The sequence below is a fragment of the Dysidea avara genome, chromosome 5, assembly GCF_963678975.1.
Source record: "Dysidea avara chromosome 5, odDysAvar1.4, whole genome shotgun sequence".
Lineage (NCBI taxonomy): Eukaryota > Metazoa > Porifera > Demospongiae > Dictyoceratida > Dysideidae > Dysidea > Dysidea avara.
In genome coordinates, this window is record NC_089276.1 from 39798103 (window position 1) to 39806203 (window position 8101).

Sequence of the window (8101 nt, forward strand, 5' to 3'; positions counted from 1 at the left end):
CTATGTATAATCTACTGCTACTAAAACTGCAGAACTACATACTACACCAGGAAATATAAGGGGATTGACATTTGTCATCATCATCAATGCTCTGAAATGCCTGCTACCTCATGACTGATCATTCTGTCATTGTTCATCCGAACCAGAATGGATCTGATTATGACTTACAAAATCCTGAACAATTTAGTATCTGTGGACAAAGACTATTTTTTTACTGTTAATACCAACCCCACCCGATCTAATGGATTCAAACTTTACAAAAATCGCTTCAACACTGCTATTAGAGGTCATAGTTTTTCACAGAGAATCGTCAATGATTGGAACACCTTACCCCATGAAATTGTATTTGCACCTAATGTACTGATCTTTAAGACTAAATTAGATGTATTTTTATATGACCGCCGGTTTGATTTTATTTAGATGTACTTGAGATTGGTTTTTATAAGACTTTGTCTTCCTTATACCAATCAACAAATAATAATAATAATAATAATAATAATAAATAATCCATATTACAACATACATTGCTGGAGCTGGTACTTTTGCAAGTTTATGAGGAACACGCATGGACCAATCTATGGAAGGTGTTATACAAGGTTGGCCACTGGCAATTCTAGATATATGGGGGTACAGCATAAATATTATTGTTGTTGTATGACTATAGTGTAATGCAGAATTTTAAAGGGGTTTGGGGGTGCAACTCCCAGATTTTTGCAATTATAAGGCTTTAAAATGGCTTAAAACATGAAAAATGCTAAAACTAACAATGCCAATCTATAGCTGCCACAATATTCCCCAAGATTTTTGAAAACTTATTTTTGACAAGGGGGGGTGCCCCCTGTAGAATCACCTATACATGAGGTTGGTAAAGCATTCAAACAAAAAGAGTCTGGACTCATGATACAAAACATTAAGGGACACTAAGGGAATAAAATCAGATCCAGGCCACTTTCAAAAGCACTGAATTCCGGTCTACTGTGGCTTGCAGATCTTGCATGCTGAGAGGATATGATTGCTGGAAACTATAAGAAAAATGTAGTAGCTATCAGCTCTTTAAAGTCGTCTTGAGACTGACTTGGAGAAAACTTTCAAGCCACCTTGGGACTTTCAAGCTGTCTTGAGACTTTCAAGCCGCCTTGAGACTTTCAAGTCGTCTCGAGACTTTCAAGCTGCCTGAAACTTTCAAGTCGTCTTGAAACCAAGTGGAAGCTGTACAATCGCGAGTGCCCGCAAAGAGAAAATAATTTAAAATATATATATATATAAATAATGAAAAATATTATATAGTTATACAACGGCCACGAGTGCTCTGCCTGATATAAACGCACGAGCCTGAGGGCCGTCAGGCCCGAAGGCAAGTGCGTTTATACAGGCAGAGCACAAGTGCACGTTGTATAACTGTTATGTACCACTCACCTAATAGGTGGGGAGAGTCTCACAAGACAGCTGTAACATTTATAAAGGCCAGGTTTCTAACATCGATTGTGGGTAACCAAGCCAGACGTTGCTATGACGTTCCCCCTGTAGTACTGCAGCCACCTGAGATATTGAAAGCTAGTACGCTATGGGTTATATCACTAACCTGCATTCGCTGTTCGACTCTCATCATGTAGTGCTCAGCATGCCAGTGTACCATATAGACTAAGCACCAGACTAATCACCATCAGTAGTGATTCCCTCGAGCGAAAAAAAGCAGCTAAATAGACGGTTTAAGTAAACTAAACCTAACTACTAAACGATACTAGTCTTACTATAAACGATACTAGTCTAATTCTTACTATTGACACTGGCTAAACTCGAATCTGGTGGCATGACAAAACTGGTTCCCACAATCGAACGTAAAGGTTAGTATTATTTAGAATATATTTGTTTTATTGAGTCATTGTCGAAGTGGACTACAGTTTAATCTGGGCTAAGATGGCACCAGACTAGTAAGGTGTATAAGTACGTTTATATATATGTGACCCGGTCTGCGAAAAGGGCTCTTATAGCCTTTCCAATTGCATATATATGGTAACCCATAACTTGACTGGTGAATATGGTACAAGCCTACAATTTGGTCACTCAACAACCCTAACCTGGCAGTAGCTGTGGGTGTAATTACATGGTGATAGCTTTGATAGATTAGGAATTATGATTAGCCAAACATGGATAATTGGAAAGGCTATAAGAGCCCTTTTCGCAGACCGGGTCACATATGTAGACTAGAGTTGTGGCCACCCGCGTTAGCTTTTTCGATCGCCATTGGCTGCTTGTAAACATTATACGTATTGGTGACGTTATGGCCCACAATCGACCTTTACATGTCAGGTTATAAAAGAATTCGAGTGATCTGTGAAGTGTCTTTCCACCTATTAGGTGAGGTGTCGTAGTGGTCTTCGCCACCGGCACTTGTGCTATGCTGCACAAAACCGCAGCCAGTGCAATATCTGTATATTGCACTGCGGTCTTTTTGCACTGCGGTCTTTTTGCACTGCGGTCTTTTTGCACTGCGGTCTTTTTGCACTGCGGTCGGTGCATTATAACTTATAATGCACTCGTTGTGGTCTACAAAATCGCAACCAGTGCGTTATAAGTTATAATGCACTCGCTGCGGTCTGCAGCAGTGCAATATACAAATTATGGCACTGGCGGTGCCTTTGAACTGCCCACGCAGAGTGGTACATTATATAGTTATACAACGGCCACGAGTGCTCTGCCTGATATAAACGCACGAGCCTGAGGGCCGTTAGGCCCGAAGGCAAGTGCGTTTATACAGGCAGAGCACGAGTGCACGTTGTATAACTGTTATGTACCACTCACCTAATAGGTGGGGAGAGTCTCACAAGACAGCTGTAACACTTATAAAGGCCAGGTTTCTAACATCGATTGTGGGTAACCAAGCCAGACGTTGCGATGACGTTCCCCCTGCAGTACTGCAGCCACCTGAGATATTGAAAGCTAGTACGCTATGGGTTATATCACTAACCTGCATTCGCTGTTCGACTCTCATCATGTAGTGCTCAGCATGCCAGCGTGATCACTCAATCGCCATATAGACTAAGCGCCAGACTAATCGCCATAGTGATTCTCTCGAGCAAAAAAAAGTAGCTAAATAGACGTTTTAAGTAAACAAAACCTAACTACTAAACGATGCTAGTCTAATTCTTACTATTCACACTGGCTAAACTCGAATCAGGTGGCATGGCAAAACTGGTTACCACAATCGAACATAAAGGTTAGTATTATTTAGAATATATTTATTTTATTGAGTCATTGTCGAAGTGGGCTACAGTTTAATCTGGGCTAAGATGGCACCAGACTAGTAAGGTGTATAAGTACGTTTATATATATATATATATATGTAGACTAGAGTTGTGGCCACCCGTGTTGGATTTTTCAATCGCCATTGGCTGCTTGTAAACATTATACGTATTGGTGACGTTATGGCCCACAATCGACCTTTACATGTCAGGCTATAAAAGAATTCGAGTGATCTGTGAAGTGTCTTTCCACCTATTAGGTGAGGTGTCGTAGTGGTCTTCGCCACCGGCACTTGTGCTATGCTGCACAAAACCGCAGCCAGTGCAATATCTGTATATTGCACTGCGGTCGGTGCATTATAACTTATAATGCACTCGTTGTGGTCTAAAAAACTGCAACCAGTGCGTTATAATGCACTTGCTGCGGTCTGCAGCAGTGCAATATACAAATTATGGCACTGGCAGTGCCTTTGAACTGCCCACGCAGAGTGGTACATATATATATACCACTTTCACACCTCACTTCAAAGGGAAGAGAAGGTGTATAAATGGCATAATAGCACTGCTAAGGAATGTAGTAACGAGAATAGGAGGTAGTATATACAAGTTATATCCCTCCTAGGAGTGATATAACTTGTATATACTACCTCCTATTCTCATTAATGCATTCCAAGCATTCTCAGAAATCATTTGATTTCTTTGATGAAACTGTGTGATCTCTCCTTTAATATAGCGACACTTCACAGGATCGATAGTGGGTTTTGGTTTTGTAAAGTGAGCCAAGGCATAGATCATGGACTTGGGGAAGAAGATAGTTCATTGTTTGAATGAAGAAGGTCACAGGTTAGTTTATATTAAACATGTTACATTCAATAGTCACGTGGGGATGTCCCATAGACACTGGGTGTAGCGCTTAATTGATTTGGCCATTAGTGTTAATAGTATTCACTACTTCAGTTTATTCATGGCTAGTAAAGTAAGTACTTTAGTGTAGTTGAATCGTCTTTACATTACCGTTTTGACAACTGGTGCCTTGTCACAGACGCGTAGTGACTGGGCGTGGCGCTTAATTGGCTAGGCCATTATAGCGCTGTAAACATAGTCACTGCTTTAGTTTATTCATGGCTAGTATAGTAAGTACTTTAGGCCACTCCAAGTCATACCTTAGTTTCTGGTCACTCCCAAGCCTACAAATGGATGCGGGCGGGCGGATGATGAGGACTTCAGGACTATAGACGCTACTGTGACAATATACTGTATGGTATTATTATTTGCTCAATTTAGCAAATTCATGTTGATTTTGTTTTTAGTCAAACTTAACCAACAACATAAGTAGTTGTGCTTCAGCAAAAAATGCACTAGGAAAGTTGTTGATGGATCATGGCTAGCTATACACTGATGTATATAGCATTTAAGTATATTTATTTATTTATTTAGAATATACTATAGGAAATGTTTTGCTCATGTAGCTACTTATGCTTTCCAAGTGAAATAAATGTCTCATTAGCTATGTCAGGAAAGTATTACTATGACTTATAGCTAAGTTGTTCAAATGATTATGATCCAAAATGAAATTTAACTTCTATTTTCACATCAGAAATTCTTCATTCAAATGTGAAGTCTTAGCCCACTAGCTATGTGTTTCCAGCCTTCTATTCAGTATAACCTTGAGAAAAGTAACTGTCAAAGTTTTGAGTCATTGAGTGCTCCAGACTAGTGTTTTTTAGTGATCATCTGGGAATGTTTAAACTATAAGGGTTTCTACTTGCCAATCTAATTTTAGTTATGGAAAAGTTTAAGTTTAAGCTCACCGAATGTTGCCGGCTTTCCATACCCCTGTATATAGTGTTCAGTGATAAGGAATTTGAAGTTACTAGACTAATCATTAGAGGACTACATTTGAATTATAAAGTTAAAGCTATATGGCCCATCTGCATGGACTAGTAGTTAATGCTACTGAAATTACTTTGGTTACTGAAGCATTAGTAACAGTTATAATCTGAACAGCTATATAATCAAGGACAAAACTAGCTATAATTAGAAACATTTTATTAGTGTGGCATATATACCTAATATTAGAGTTAAGAGTAGTGTGACTGCTCTATTGGAATCCCTGACTGCTCTATTAGAGTATCTCGATCTTTTGCAGTAAAAAATAAGTGTCTTGCTGGGTCACATGCACTTAAGCACCTGTAATATTAATAATAGTCCTCATAAACTAGGGTTCCAGGTTTACCATGCGGGCGGGCGACCAGAAACTAAGGTTTGACTTGGTGTGGCCTTATAGTGTACTTAAGCTTCATTATGAGCTGTTCAGCTCGTATTTTGGCTTCCTGTGTTTAATTGTGTACCCACAATCGAAGTGATCTGCGTCCTCGTGACGATACACTTACGTTCGGCCTCTCAGCAGTACCTTGTCGTTGCTCTTACGACGTTACCCACAATCGAAAGTCACATGGTCCCTTATAAATAAACTCGCAAAGCATTCCAGCAGTTTCCATGTACACTTGCAGGTGATTCACCCAAGTGGAATATATTAGTTGTAACATGCACAGTAAAACTAGTGAACGTCACTACTAATGTCTGCCACAATACTCACTATTTTTGTGTAGTGACGTTCACTACTAAATTTGTAGTGAACGTCACTACATTGACCACCAAGTAGTGACGTTCACTACAAAATGTAGTGACGTTCACTACAAAAAGTAGTGAACGTCACTGCTCAAAAGTAGTGAGTATTGTGGCAGAGCAATTCACTACTAATTTTTTACAGTGTGGGGATAGTTATAAAAACCGGAATCGAAATGGGAAACGAAACGAACCGGAATCGAAATGGGAAACGAAACGAAATCAGCCTACAGTATAGTGGAGGACAATCACACAATATTATGCACAGTTACACTATAATATGGGCTAGTTATAAAAACCAGAATTGAAACGGGAAACGAAACGAAATCAGCCTACACTCTAGTAGAGGACAATCACAATATTATGCACAGTTACACTATAATATATGCACGCAGTACCTGTTTATGCATCAAGCAAGACTCCAGGTGGCAGATTTCTCTACACGGCGCTTATCGATTAGATAGAGATATTAAACGCCGTGCAGAGAAATCTGCCGGCGTTTAATATCTCTATCTAGTTTTTTATCCGAGGGTTTAATATGCCGGCGTTTAATATCTCTATCTAGTTTTTTTTTGTTTATAAATTAAATTAGGTTTAACTTCTAGCTAGAGATCGGGGAGGATGGGAGTGCCATTAGGGCCGGAATAAAATAAAAAATAAATAAATAAAAATATTAAACGCCTGCTCCTATCCGAGGGTCTGGGGACTCTACAATAGAAAAGTTCTGTGCTTGGGTAGGTGAGCGCTGATTGTCCCTTGCTTTTATAAGAGGAGTGACTAGGAATAACTACTTGATCATTACAAACCGTTTACGGTAAAAAAAAGCAGTGGGTTGACGAGTCTGAAGCCATAGGGATCCATCTGTGGCTATTATGGCACGCTTCTTATGAAAGTGGTTAAGGGACAATCAACGGCTCACCTACCCAAGCACAGAACTTTTCTATTGTATAGTCCCCAGACCCTCGGATAATCGATAAGCACCGTGCAGAGAAATCTGCCACCTGGAGTCTTGCTTGATGCATAAACAGGTACTGCGTGCATATATTATAGTGTAACTGTGCATAATATAGTGATTGTCCTCTACTAGAGTGTAGGCTGATTTCATTTCGTTTCGTTTCGTTTCCCGTTTCGATTCCGGTTTTTATAACTAGCCGTAACATGGGCACTTGTGATTTGCCTGAAATATACACACTCACACTCGGGCTGCGCCCTCGTGCTCGTGTGTATATTTCAAGCAAATCACTCGTGCCCATGTTACAACTACTACATAGAACAGTCAGTAACTCTATAAAGTTATCAGGTAGCTGACTGTTCTATTAGAGTATATAGATCTTTTCTGTGACATGCATTTTGATAAGCAAGGATTTACAGTCTGTGCTTCACCACTTACTGTTTTTCCATAAAGTGCAAAGTTATTAGAAAAACATGGGAACTGAGGTAAAAATATTGAGCATAATTGGTAAATATTGAGCATTAATTTAAGCATAATAGGTAAATTTTTGAGCAGTGCAGCATAGCATAATAGGTAAAATAATGAGCATAATCGGCGGGTCCCTAACAAAGAAGTATCATGGGTATGTGTACAAAGGGTCCTACCATTTTTATTGTGCTTGCACACTAACAATTTGATAGTATAATTATAGTTTTAGGGAGTTAAGTTACAAAACAACAATGGGATTATCAAAGCTACAGCATTTTTGTGTAAATTATGAGTTGTTCTTGCAAGCAAAGAAGTTTTCAAAATTTACCTAACAACTTGTATCATGACCATGTACTGTGTAACAACTTGTATCATGTACTGTGTACATGTAATATTATATGGCCAGGTCCCTGTGACAATAACAATAAATACTTTAGGTTTAAGGAAGAAAATCCATCCCTCCTGGAGGAGACTGAGTGTGGCCCCGACTAGACGTTGGGTGACCTGCAGTTCGAATCCGGGATTTTTTCCTTACTTTGGCCCCTTTTCTGTTACACCTTTTCAGCTGTAAGTCACTAAGTCTAAGTCCTTGCAATTGGGTTAGGTAATCCTAAGGCTGCAGCACATGTAGCTGTCAGACCTTCAGTGCTGGTCACTGTAAAGTGCTAATAACAAAATAGGATATGTGGGCACATAAAAAAATTTTCTAACTGCATCATAACTCTGTATTCCATTATTGCTCAGCCATGAGATTTTCAGCACTTATTAAAATTCAGTGGCTTTAAACTACAAGTTATATAAAATGACAATA